The sequence below is a fragment of the Vanessa atalanta genome, chromosome Z (genome assembly GCF_905147765.1).
Source record: "Vanessa atalanta chromosome Z, ilVanAtal1.2, whole genome shotgun sequence".
Classification (NCBI taxonomy): domain Eukaryota; kingdom Metazoa; phylum Arthropoda; class Insecta; order Lepidoptera; family Nymphalidae; genus Vanessa; species Vanessa atalanta.
This window is the reverse complement of record NC_061902.1, coordinates 3834300-3849919: the sequence shown is the minus strand read 5'-3', so window position 1 is coordinate 3849919 and position 15620 is coordinate 3834300.

Here is a 15620-nt window from a genome sequence, read left to right as displayed (position 1 = left end):
CGGAAAGACCGTAAAACGATTGGTCTTTGCTCGTGAAGGTACGCCGTCTTCTTGGGAATAGAGTGCACCTGCGTTTGTACACAATACTACAGTCGTACTACAGATGACTGTTGAAATGTATTCTTAGTTTTATTTTCTGCAGAGTTCAATGACGATAAGTGCAATATTACGATGAAAAATATGAAATGAAATGTAGAGCTGTAAATATAAAATTTCTATCAAATAAATAATGAACCTTGTCGCGTTTTAAAATTACAAGCACAAGGTTCTATGTGGCCGTATTTTTTAACAACCACCCCATATTAACAGGTCGATTAATTTTTCTGGCCTCTCCAATACGCGCTTTGTTGAAAAATAATAACCAAATTTAACCATAATTCAAAAACATGGCATGAAAAAGTTGCAGCTAAAAAAAATGTGGTTGACCTAAAAAGTATAACAGTGATATCAGATTTTCTATGTAAAATGACAAACAGTTTCTATTATTGTTTTATACAATTCTATTTTTGCGTTGGTAATATACCTCTGTTTCACAATAGGACACAACGCTGTCATATCGAATTTCACTTTTCTACATTAATACATTAAACAAGAAGTTACTCTAAAAGTATAAAGTGACAAACGAGTTCGCTTTATAAACATAAATTAATATTTTTCATTATGTACGAATAACAAAAAATCTTATGACCTATTAATAAAAAACGCATTTAAGCCTCTATTAATTCAAAGCTGCTGTCATTCGTGTAGCCGAAATAAAAGTCGCATATAAATAGTTTAATAAATAGTTTCATTTCCACCCATATAATTTTAAATACAAGATAGAATAATGTATATTTAAACGCACTGACATGAACGTGAAGTTCAATCATTATAATAAGCTTCGTCTGAAGAGATTAACAGATATCACCTGTAACACAAAATGCACCATCCTTTGCACACTGACAATTAAAAAAAAAAGCAGATTAAAAAAAAAATTGAGAGTATTTCAATTTATTATGACATGAAGTTCAGAGCTCAATTATTTAAATTAGTACTTTTATTAATAATTTCTACGGGTATAAATATAGCTGACTGAATTGCTAATCTCTTCGGACGGAACGCTTCGTATTATAATTATTATAATTGAACTTCACGTACAGGTAAGTTAATTTAATGATCAATTACATTCGAGATTCGTCCTTGGGATTAGGAGATATTATGTACATATGTTGAAAGCAGTTTGAAACATCAGAATAAACATAAAAACTTCTAGTTACCTTCGAGAGTTTACTTTAATTAATATTTTATTTTAACTATCTAACTTCAAGTAAATAATCAATCTTGTTAAAAATATGATATTATTTAGAACATTGTGATTGTAAAAAAATATTAATTGTCAAACCAAATCAGTTCTGACTATTTGCCACGAATTCATCTTCAACCACGAATCATACTGTCTGACAGAAGCTTCCGGAAGAAGAAGAAGATAACGGGTGATTGCTACTCAGCAATAATAAATACTTATTATTCTTGTTGCATTATCTTAAATATTTTTTCTTAATTTTTAGAATCATTGTGATGGGGGGTCGCTGTGTCAAATGGTTTCATTTTGCTTTCGCCTTTCAGATATCTTGTGATAGATTTCGATTTTCCGTGATAAGTTTTAGATTTCTTATAATTTTCTATATAATAATAATATATATATAAAAAAAAAATAAAAAAAATTAGTATCAATACGTTTTTATTTATATAAAAAATATAATATGTTGTTAAATCCATCTGAGTATCTACCATAACATCTAACGAAGACCTCGATTGGATGTCACGGATGTGACGCCGGTGGCAACGTTGGTGGCGGAGATCGAAACTGTCCTCGCAAAGATTTCACGAGTTGATTTGTTGAGCACACTGCCTCATTTTTTGTGTCTCTTTTTAAAAGGTTACTCGGCGTTGGAGCTTACCAGTTAAATGAATACTTTGTTGAGAGGCAAAATAGTCTTGTAAAGTTAAACGTTTTTTTATTATTTTATTATACAACAGTCAAATAGTTTTATATCAGAAAGAAGTTGTCTATTTATTGTTTTATATAATTGTTCGTTTATTACTCTTTGAATATTATTAATAAAAAAATTATAACGTGTCTACTTACATTGTATATTATATCATACAAAATACCCTCAAAACATTTTTTTTAATGTTTGGTTTATTTAACTCTCAATCTGCTTATCTTAAGCAATAAGAACTAATATAATCCTATATAGACAACTAATTTCGCTCTTTTACACTCGTAGTCACTCAGTAACCTTTAACCACTGAAGTGCGGTCTGTAAAGACACAAAGAAGACGAGGGAGAGGTGGGCTAAATTTGGTACGTTCAAGTTTTGTAGCGAGTAAAGCGAGTGTAATGTTTAAGTTAACGAGATCAAATTCGCTAAATTGCATCGATTAGAGCGGCCTGTTCGGTTAAAACTTCTCTACGGTCTTAAAATTCCATGTCGATAAACTGAACAACATGTCAGCAGAATAAATGAAAATAATAGAATATGCCCACTTTTACCCACTTTACACACTTTTCACTTTACATTTGTACACGTTTCACTTATTAATACCGACTGTAAAAACTGTATTGGATCATCTATAGCCTATTCCAATGGAAGTAGGAAAAAAGATTAACGAACCTTAGATTTACGTATTTCATGCGATTTGCTAATAACTCAGCTATAGTGTGCGCTTCTAAGAGTTTATGATGAATGTATCTTTATTTATAATACAACGGCACTTAACCACTTATTTCTACCTTAATTTTACTTCCAAATTTCCAATATCAGATTCGTCGAAGTTCAAAATGTCATTTTTCGCAAATCCATAGTGAATATCATAGATTAATCAAGCTCGACTAATTAATAAAAATTAAATATTGCATCAATTTGCGGTCAAATATTGTATGTTTGGCTTTTTTCCTGTTATGTTAGGAATAGAGTATATTATGCAGAATGAGCTTCGGCACTTCTTCAAAAGAAGAGAGAAGACCTTCCACTAGCAGTGAACAAGACACTGAAAATGTTTTACAAATATTAGTACCTTGAGATTGTGAACTTTTTGTTTTCAATTTAGCACAACAGTATTTTTATCTAGTGTGGGCTATGAATAAGAAGGATTATAAATTATGACAAAAACTTTACGATATTGTTTATTTATTTAAGCATGCTTTAGATAGCTAGTAAATCACAACTCAATACAAAACAATTCTCGTTAAAATAAGTGGTTGCCGGCTGTATTTCCGTCCGCATCGAGTGATATTTTCTCTGCTCCTCAAACAATTCCATAACTAATTTTATTACACGACTAAAATCAAGATACAGTAAAATAGTTCCGATATAATTTAAGAGATGATTGGGTGTTTAAATAATATATGATCTAAAACATTGACATCAACTTATTCGAAAAATAAACAATCATTAAAAAAGTACATGTTTATTTATACATCAAACTACGTAGTTAACCATTTTTTTTTATTTCTCCCTATATCTCGTGTTGACGGCGATTATAAATATTTGAAAAACTTCCCAGTAGAACAGAACACTCGTACCGGTAAATTAAAAAAAAGTATACGTTGTAAACTTCGGCAGAACATCAGTTTCGTTTCATTCCGATTAGCATCGCCGAGTTGATATATTTTTGCTGTAACGATACACGGACCAATTTAGTTGTTAGCTAAAGTAAAATTTTTGTATTTTTAACAATATTTTTAGATTTATAAATAAACATCGCAACATTTCATGCTTTATGTGTGTGTGTGTGCGTCCCATAACCACAGAGTGTAACAAATTTGACATATAAAAACGTCAAATCCAGCACGATCAGAAAGAGTTCAGATGCCGAATCTTCTTCAACAACACATATAAACCATAAGTTAAATAGTCTACCAAACAGCCAGTAGCACAAAATCCTCCTTTCTCTTAGGGAGAGAGTTTGAAGCGTTTGTCACCGTGGTGCTCGAATACTGATGAAGACATAAATGGCTTAAAGTATACAACGCAAAAAAAAACAACGATTACTTTTTTACATAAATACTAGCAGAATTCGACATACGTAAGGCGTTCAGTTCAACGGCCTAGGAATTAAGCGCTGCACCGTCATATATCGGCGAGTTTCGACAAAGTAGATGATTTGATTGGCGGTCATGACGATCGTTCAAACAGTCTCGAAGTCTGTTAATAACTGTCAATTTTTCGATTGAAAAACACAACTTTTTTTTTGCGGATTTGAACTTAAAACCTCGGAATCTGCGGCTTTATATCTAGGCAATTTAAATAATAATAGTTTTAAGTATAGATAAAAATTAAATATACATCCGTTGCCGATAATTTTTAAACATGACTTTATTATGCATAGATAAAAAAACATATTATTCAACCCAAGATTATAAAAAATGTGGTAGATATTATGTTGAGGTCACATGAATTTTGATATCAACGGTAACCTAGCAACGCTTTTGTTATTAAATGTTTTATCTAGAAAGTTCACTCTTACGTTCACAGAATGAATACAAGCTTGTAAATTCAATTACGTCGACACACTCATATGGGTCAAATAAATCATTAATATCAAATAAGACAATTAACACGCTAAACGATTTACGAGTCACATAAAGAGAGTCAAATTGATAAACTATATTTTATAATTCAAATGATCGATTCAATTGAATGTGTCATTCTTTAAAAAAAATATTTATGATTTCTCTGCGTTCATTCATTCATTTTGAAACAGCTCAAGTAACGTTGTCAATTTGATTGACACAGAAATTACCGTGTAATGGGGGCTTCGTGAGTCGATTTAATCTAATGTCAATCATATTCCGTGAATCGTTCATCAATCGATATTAATATTGAAGATGAACTTTTAATGACAATTGTAACTTTAGTGTTTATTTTGAAATATTTACAATATATTTTTACTAATATTATCAATCTCATAATTTGGTTCGAACGTGCTCAGCTCAGGATCTAGGAGGCAGTTCTGTAAAATCTTCTAGCTAGTTAGGTAGTTTTTTTACGGGGAAAGGTTACACTATAATATAAAGCTTCGTCCAACGGCAGCGAAGCCGTAAAGCTTAATGCGGAGGAAATCGCGCAAAACAGCTTTTATTTAATATGTACATACTTATATATAAATGAATCCATTGGTCAAGCCATAGAATTGAATTGAATTGAGAACGATTTATTTCATATTTTTTTTAAGTTTCTAATAATTTCTAAAATATTCTTTTGGAAAGAAAAATTATGAAAAACGTGCAGAAAATTACATATTAAAAAAAAAGGTTTATTGTAACGTTTATAATGTATACGCAGCATATTGTATATCAAAAAGCATTACAAGAACAGTATATTTTGATTTCTTTAAATATTACTTCGAATTTAATATTCATTGTTAAGACAGAACTACTTCTGTCGGGTCAACGGTCAATATATTGTATAATATATATTGATTTGAAGTCCTTTTAGATTGTTTGAACATCTTTTAGGATTATTGAATTATATTGATGACATATAAAAAATAGTAAAATTGTCTGTGTAATATGAATTTAAATTAAAATTGAAAATAATCAAAGACAATGAGATTTAGACAATTACTAATGTTTATAATGTTAGATTACCTTTTTTAAAGTTGGCCTATTTCCCAGTCCGTCTAGCTCTTCTATAAACTCATTTTATCATAGGGTATGTTTCTTTTGTTTTTAGAGTTTTTAAAAAAACTATATAATTTAAATCACACCTCTAATATTTTTATTAACCTTTTATTAACATTAAGTGAGATATTTGCTCTAGAACTACGTTTAAACTTCGCAAGTTCGCAACGCTTGCTTTTACCGAGAACTGAATATAAGCCTTAGGTCACATGTTTTTCAAAGGATCGTTACGTTTTTTGGATATAATAAGGAATTATTTTATAATATAAAATATTTAATGTTTATGGTAAAAATATTCTATGTATGTATATAGTTCGTAATATCCCAATACGGGGCAAAGTCCTCCTTTCTTTTGAAGATGTGACGCTGGTGATGTGTGATGTGTAGCACATCATTCTTGTACTGGCTGGTGTTCGTGTTGTGCACATCGTGTTGTGGCATTTATGAGAATTTTATCCGACCAAATAGGTTTATATTTATAATTATGTCATTTATTACGGAGCAAGATAAAAAATATATAGAAAAGAGACAATTTAGAGATATGAAAATTTACAGGATATGAGAAAATATTGAATATAATAATCTTGGATTATTTTCTATAATTTTCATATAACACGTATTCATAGAATAATAGTGGTAAACAAATTTAAGAGTTAAAAACGTGACACTCAAACTTATTTAAACGTCAAACACAAATTTGATAGCAAAAGTATTACATCGAAAACATTATAGTAATTTTAAGTTTATTTTTGAATTTACTATTAAACAAAATGAAAAAAAAAAAACCAAAACAACCAAAAAGAAATATTTAGTTGAATTAAAGATAAAATTGATTTATCGGCTCAGCTTAAAAAAAACGACAAATTAAAAACATTGAATCTTCTATACCATAAGAACGTTAAACTCACTTAATACTTCCACTGAGGTATAATACTTAACTTGTCTTATAACTAACTACTAAGTGCGTATTTTACCGCTCGTGTGACCGCAGAGTGAAAACACAAACGTTTAATGTCACGACCGGCTCCCTCGCAATTATATGACATTGTAGCGTCGAGGCAATCCCTATTGGATTAAGACAGCGTTTCTCAAACTCTCTTTCTTTAACTCGGTTATTTTTATTCTCTCCTTATAAGATTTTTCCACTATATTGCATAAGTACATATTTTATATGTATTAATAAGGTCACTAAAGAACACTTAAATGTGCATTAGTGTGCACTTTATGCATAGGTATTTGAATTGTCTGGAGTACCTTATATATCAATTACTTTCCTGCTAAACGGTAATTTGAACTCATTATTTCCGTGAGTGAGTTAGTGTCATTCAAAGGACAATAGACGTAATTCGTGGATTCCCATGCTTATGGTGAATTTACTGGAGGCTTATAATGAGATGAAAAATATATCTATTTAAAAAAGTAGGTATTTTATCTTAAAGGCCCGTTGTCAGGTCGTCGACCATTTGAGAAACTAGACTTATATGAAGAATAACAGTCTCATGCAGTCGGTAACGACCGTTGGAATGTATAAAATAGTACTAAATAAACATTTGAAAGGTTAGCAACAATAAATAAAATAATTACTTGTTTATATTAGATTATTTATATAACTAGACAGAGTGTTGCACTGCAAAAAAAATTAAAACATTCGAGCTACCTTAAATATCTTGGCATAAGTGACTGCTACGCTTGACACCAAACGTAATAATATTTTACTAGTGTGCGTGTGCGTAATGGCCAATATATAGCAACTTTTTTTTTCGTTGCGTTCTCAGCTTTGACAGTCTATCAGGACAAATATTCAAAGTTGTTTATGTAGATCTGTTCACTCGTGAAGGTGCGTTCTTCGACGTTAAATTGAAACTTCAACAAATACAGCCTAATTTGTATTTTTTTCTGTCTTTATTCCGACATTAATCATGAGAGATGATTAATGTAAACATGATGACTAAGTAGTCATCTTGTAAGCATAATGTCGCTTTAATAAAATATACAAATTAATTAGTTTTTTATTATTACTTTTAGTACTAAAAATATGTTATAGTATTTATAATATATATAACATAGTATATTTGTAAATAACATCAACAGCCAGTAATTTTCCCACTCTGGGCTAAGGCAGGCCTTATAAAATGTAATGGGCTAAGGCCTCCTCTCCATTTTGAGGAGAAGGTTTAGACTGCCGTTAAAAGAAACAGCTGTGTACTTAACTTTATGATATAACGTATCAAATAAGATAATAAAGGATATTAAGAATATTTTATTTTTTAACATAACTAAGAACTACATCAAAAACTGTGTAAAAGGTTTGCTTTAACTCCAACGAACTTCCAATAAAATTTTGAAGATAATCTAGCTAACGTTTTTATGTGCCATTGTGCGTACTTGTGCGAACCAGTTTGCGCAGTTAAGCGTAATACAGTCAACATCTTGCAGATACACGACTTACATGAGTAATTATTGCTTTACAAATAAAATATTTAAATTATTTAGCCATCGTAAAGATCTATTCACTTACGACTCTTTTATTGTAACAAAATAAACTTTACAAATATAGTCTAATTTGTACTGTATGTATGATTTCAACTGTCTTTACTCTTAGTCGTCTCACGCACGCTATCTTGTAAGCACGAAGGTCACTCACTCGTAGGAGAGCCGCGCCTTCGTGATTGAATATACATACGTTCCGAAACGAAAACGAAATAACATCCAGATACGTTCCGTATTACTCGCGCTGTTGGGTCATCCTTATTGTGAACTATAAAATTATAATCATTAGTTGTCACAATGTCTGCGCCACAGTAATAATTCATCGCTGTAAATTAACGCTGATGGGCGACCGTTCGCACTGTTAAATAGGTTATCACATGTAAACTGATAATTATTGATCCTATATATTATCGAAGTTACGTATGCTTCGATTTGTATTTTTTTACAGTAATATAGCATATTTATGCAGTTATTTTCGGTAGTAGTACAGAAAATACTACTAATCTTCGTTAATAGCACAAAATCCACTGGTGACAGGAGGGCTGGTAAATTTGCCCAGAGGAACGGAAATATTCTTGCCGCCATACTACGCGAACAATATGTGTAATTATTAAATGTGTATTATGTGTATGTAATTAAGAGCTTAATATAAATAAAAAAGATAATACAACATATCTTATCTTGATTACATTTATAATTTTGCCTTTTATGTTATAACTCTTCAACGTGTAAGTTTCTGTTAAAGCTACATTAAAAGGTAATGTCAGAAAATACTTATTCCGCCTGAACGTGATGTTCCTTTACATGAATAGTAAATTACGCTCACTCCGAATCAATAACAATTACACTTAGTCTTCCTTATATCCGAAATATACGCATAAAATCGGGATATTAAATAGATTAAAAACTTTTTTGTAGCTACTCTCTCCATGTCACTTAATGCTTTTTGTAAACGAATTAATAAAATTCATTGGGCATTGAGTAAGATTCGCGTAACAAAGCGTAAAAATAATTAGTTTTGCGCAATATTACGCATATTGTAAATTATAACTTTACAGTCAAATCACTGGTGTTAATTAATAATTCTCTATCTTTACTAATATCATAAATACGTAATTAACTCTGTCTCTCTGTCTGTCACAGCAAACCAATGATCAGAATTTTATGAAATTCGATATAAAGGATTCTTGAATCTCAAGGAAGGTACAGTACTACTTTTGTACCTACCTTAGGTACAAAAGTAGCCCATGCTACTTTTTAACCTAAAATCTAACCGAACTAACCCCGACCTAAAACTAGACCGAATCCGCGGGCAGACGTGCTAGATTCTTACGATCCTTCGTGAAAATTAAAACAAAAATATTACTTACACCGAATAGGTAGTAACTTCTCATTTATTTTAAAATATTCTGCATTAATTTAAATAAACAACGTATGCAAAGCTACCATACTCACAATATAGATATGTGGATTCAATTTCTGACTATTCCGTGGAATTTAAATTTCCAGTACAACTGGTCCAGCGAATTAGCTATGAAGATTTAACGAAAATAATTTCTGAATCTACTTTGTCAAAGCGTGCAAACACTGTCCTTAATTTTTTTTCTATATATTTATAGCTCCAAATATTAATTATTATTAAAGCAACTAATTCATTTTGGACTCAATAGACGTTTTCTATTTAATATCGCTAACATTGATGACTCATTTCACGCGGCTAATGTTTGTACTATAAGTAAGTATTTATGATTTTGATTTGTATATATGTATCTATAACCTCAATGTAAATAGTTCTTACATCAATTAATTCATAATTATAATACGATATAATAAATATTTTTTGTGACTCTATGCTCGCGTCCAATAAAATACCAAATACGGAAACTACATCTACACGAATATTATTGAAGCGAAATTTATGGCCAAACCAATGACACTGAATTCGATGAAATTTGATAAGGAAGCTTGAACAGCAAGGAAGGACAGCTTAGTTTTTATATCTATAACACCTGACGACCGCCCCAAAATAGCGAGCGAAGCCGCTTCTAACAACTATTAAAAATAACTAAATAAATAAACATACATCTTTCTTTACAAATATTTCTCAAGATCAGATATCGAACTTGCACTAGAACCAAGTGTAAAATAAAACGATAATTACTTGCAGTACTAATTAGCTACACTAAGACCTAAACCTGCAACCCTTGACCGGCTAAGCAGAAACATAACTTAAAACAAGAATTAAACACAATTTTGAAGAGTTTGCTGTGATCCTTACTGTTTACACAAATATGTTACGTACATGGTTAGCTTAAAGTTTATTTTACATTGTATTCGATATCTTCAGAGAACGCAGGGCAAGAGGAGATAAAAAGTAAATCCTTCAGGTATTGTTAGGAGGAGGGATAAATACAACATGAGTGTTTTATGTAGAACGATAATAAAGCGCTCTGTTATATTTTTCTAGTTTAGTAATTCGAGATAAAAATAATAAATTATGTCCGTCGAGTCAATTAACCTTAAGAAAATAATAGTTCTTCGTAATTTAAAATTCATTTCGAGAATATCTTGAAATACAATAAATTTCGAGCTGACGTTTGCAAACATTAAAGTAACTCTATACCAAATTGTACCTATTTACTGCACTAACCGTAAGACCAAATAAGGAGTAGGTATTCCGCAACAACTACCACTTGGTGCTTCAATAGTTATACTATGGTTACCTTAGCAAGAATCTTAAAGTAAGATCTGGTTCCAGATCCTCTATCATTTCATGCGCCTTATTTTTGCTTACAATTACCAATCTCGCGAGCGTGATACCTGCCTATTTCGGACTTAAAACAGTGCATTGCGAAATGAACTTCAAAACTTATTCTTAATTAAAAGGAGAGAACCTTAGCACAGCTGTTCTGACTATAAAAGATCTCATTCTGACATATTGTCCTATTATATTAACTAGTACTATATTACTTCAGCTACAAAATCTCTTAACTCTGTATAGTTAAGTAAAACTTATAGTGCGTTGTTACTGGTTATCGCCGCGGCGAGTTTTATTAAGCATCACTTGACTTGCTTCTTGGTGAAGATTTATCCGTTAATATTTTTTATTGCGCCATTGTCTATGGGCGGTGGTAACCACTTACAATCACATGGGTTCATGTCCAAAAAGAACATATATATTGATTGAATATGATCTCTTTCACTATTATACATAGGAATTATATTTATATAACAGTCTGGAACAAAGCTTGAAGTATCTTATCCTATTTCTTCACAAAACATTTATATAGCATCTGTCGTCAAACTTTGTACGCGCACTTCATGCGTGAATCAATTTGTTCTCTGCAACAGTTTTAATAACTAATGTCTTAACTGTCCAAACGTTTATTTAAACTTTCAAATATCCTCAGACTTATTGTCCTTTATCTTTATCCTGTATCTTTCTATTATTTTGATAATTAAATCGAGTATGTTTTTTGTTTCACGTCAGCATCACTCGATTTATCTGAATTACTTTTTAATTATATTTTTCGCACTTAATTATAGTTTTGTGCCAGTTGAGTTTACAATAGAGTACATCAATCTCTGGTGACCTTGCCAATTACATGCTGTTATGATAACCCTGGTAGGCAAGTAATGTAGATCTAGAAATTATAAATACTACCTAAAATTAAATATATACTAGGCAAAAATAAAAAAACATTTTAATATTTCCTGGAAACGCCGACCTCTTTTCTGTACTAGATATGGCCAAGTTGTTTAAATTATTTCCTCATATTTAAATAACTAAAGAAAAAAAATTATTCACGACATCAAAGGCATGGATAAAAATATCTCTTTAGAAGCTTTGACGAAGGTCCCAATGAAAAGTATGGTTTTGGTTTATTTGTAGACTATATTTACCTACACTTTTTCGACATGAAACGTCCTTTACAAAAGTAATCAAAAATGATTAGTGTCTGCTGGTAGATAAAATTGTTGCTAATAAAATAACAGTTGAAACAGTCGAATATGTCTAAACATTTTCTTAAATCGCTTGAAACTAAAATCAGTTACAACGGAATACGGACATAGCAAGAACAGAAACAAAACAAATTATAAAACGGATTCTCGTTATTTGCCGTTTCACGACAAGAAATATGGAACAAATACAAACATTAATTCTTCAAACTATGTTTATATTGTGAACGGTAGTAGTTTATATTTTCTATTTTAATATTTGAGAACCTAATTAGCATGACAGGCAGGAACTACAGTTTCTTCATATTTATTTTCCATTTTCCAAGTTATTAAGGACTGATCAATTTATAGAACGAATAAAAAAAAAACGGTATTTACAAAATACGGTTTTTCTTAAATAAATCATAAACACAGATTTCTAGGAAACGATTTATTGTTTTTATTTATCAATCGTTTGTTTACCTTCCTATACTTACAAAAGGTAGATTTATATTGATTGTATATTTGTTAAAATTAGTGGTCGCGCATTGGTCGAAATTCGACCATAATTAATTGCTAATAAAATATGAAATGCGTTGAGTCGAAAGTTGCGTAGGAAAAATGAGGCTCAAACGGACGGTACCTTGTCACTACAACAATAAAAAAATTCAAATGTAAAAAAAATATCATTGGTTTCATCTTTGACACGACGTGTGTCATTGGCAGTATGAAACGTAAACTATGATCATTTCATATAAAATAGTATGTAGATATCGTGTATATATATGATGTATTAAGCGTAGTGTGTGTAATGTTTTTTTTTATTAATTTGATGTATTTTTCGTAAATATTAGCTTCTTCATAAACTTCAATAGTGCCAAGTTTAATACACCGTCCCCGTCTTTTTGGTAAGAAGGGGTACAAAGTTATTACTTCACGTATTAATATATAGATAAACTAGAAAGGCTTTAATTTATAAAATATAAAATTACTCTTTAACAAATCCATACAACACCACCAAAAGTCTCACAACAATCACATTATATTAATATAAAAAATGTACCGTATTAATAACGGCGTAGCAGCTAGTTCATAATAAAACTTAATAAATTATCCTCGCTGTATTTTATATTCAGGGGTGGATCTACATAAGGACAATACTGAAAAAAATTGGATAATATTGTAAAATTATAATTTTAACACGAAAGTAGACGTTTTTAGCTACTAAAGGCTCTTCTTCTGCAGACACCGCAGTAATAGTGATGAGAGCGATACGAGGTTATCGTACGGTGTCGTCGATAGGGGATGAGTTACAGGACTCACTTGAGTCGCTAGGAAACAAGAAAAGGTCACTGATCTTCAACCCAAAGCAGATGGTTCCCGAGCATAGGTGTTTTAGTAAGTACGGTTTGCCGTATGTGCCGTTTGCGGCCTGGCAACCATAATCGGTGCAGACCTCTCGCTGCCGAGCGGGGTAATATAGTACCTGGTGAAGGTGATTTCCTTCTACGAGAACCCCCTCCATCTATTCATTGACACTTATAGCGCAGGAAGAAAGAGCGCATATCACAAGACAATGTTGATTAATAAAGCAGGCGCTTACGTAGTATTAGCCTAGGGTCACAAACTCACGCCGCTGGTTGTATCGATTATTTATTTATCACAATTAATTGAGGTTTTGGGATTTGTTAAAATACAATTATAAAATTTAACATAACCCCATTATAATATTAAATAAATCATTAAATAAACGAATGAATTGTTTCATAAGTGCACGAAATAAATATACAATATAATTTATTTCGTGTAATTAAAATCAACGGAATAAGTTTACCGGTTATTCGGCAGCCATGTTATATAGATTTGTTTTGCTGTTTTGCTTTCAGTGGTAAATGAGTCAGTGTATTTAAAATCACAATAAATATAATATCTTCTTTACTGTGCTTTACCAGTGGACGCATTTAAGCTTAAATCAGTGATTTGTATTTTTACGGTCCTCGTGCATAAGGGTGAAAGACCACATAGCGTCAAGAAGCAACTCGTCAAAGCTGTAATTAAAAATAAATGTCCTCAGAACTTTTTATTTCAATATAGTATAAAACAAAGTGGCTTCCCGTGTGCTCTTAGTTTTTTTAACCTACGTAACGTAATGCAATTTTTATGAATAAACAGAGTGATTCAAGGAAAATATTTACATGTATAATACATACAATTATTGCTAGTATAGCGGGCGTGTAAATAATAATAACGGTCTTAAGGAAATACACTTTAATGCACGTAAATAATCAATAAAATTAACAAACAATTTATTTCGGCGCAAGAGCGTACGCTATTTTCGCGCGCGTACCGAGTCGACTCTCTCAAACGTCCGTGTTAAAACGTGTGAAAACTTGAAGAGTCTAGTCTATTAGAAAATATATTAAGGTAAATATTAACGAATGCCTTTGACGGACGGCTCTGTGAAACTGAAACTGAACATGCCAATTGTTTAGACAGCACTCATCAATCCAATCCTATTCTAAATAAAAAAAATGGAATTTTACTAGTTTTAAAAACAAATGAAAAAAGTACAAGGCCATCACTGGTTTTATATACTAGTGGGTCTCCCGCGAAGCTTCGCGTCTGTTCAAAAGATTTTTAAGGAATTTCGAAACCTATAACAGGTTTTATTTTGATTTAATCTCATTGTAAACTGCATGTCACTCTCGTTTGGCGCCAATATTATGAAACATTACTTACATGTAAATTTTAATATAAAATAGTATAAATTCGTTCAGTTAGAATTGGAATAAGTCGAAAACAATTTACTTTAATTTTGCTTCAGTTTTTAATTTTTTTTTCTTACTGCTCTATAGTTATAGAGCAGTAAGAAAAAAAGTATCAGTTGATCAGTAACTTCTTTCCGCTTTCTAAAACTAATTATTTGTAAAATTGTAACAATTTAGTAAATTGCAATCAGGAATCCTGTTTAATTCTCGGCATATCTACGGCTGGAGCTCTTCAATATGAGACCATAACCGACTTTTTATGTGCAGCTATCGTCCCAAAGTGACTGGAACAAAAATCAGCTTACTCTAAAAATATAAGATAACCATTATTTAAAACAAGGTGATCAATCACAAATTTATAATATTTTCGAGTTTTAGTTTCTTATTTCGTTCTTTTAAATTTTAAGAATTATACATGTCTAAATTTACATATATTAATTATTATTTAATTTCGTAATTTACTTTGCATTTTCATGACACAACCGAATGGATCGCCGCCGTAGCAATATGTAACAAAGTTAATGACGGCGTCCCGATGTCAATGTCACGAAAGAAATTACGAAACAAAAAATTCCGGATAAACCTCCTGCTTCACGTTACAACACGTGTTATAACAAGTATTTATTTAATTAAAATACTTGGTAGACTATTTAATTTAGTGTTAGCGCTTTATGCTTTGTGTCTGATTCTGGACCACGACGGTCTCATAGAAGAAGACTACGCCGATTTCCGGAGCAGAATCGCCGACACGATTG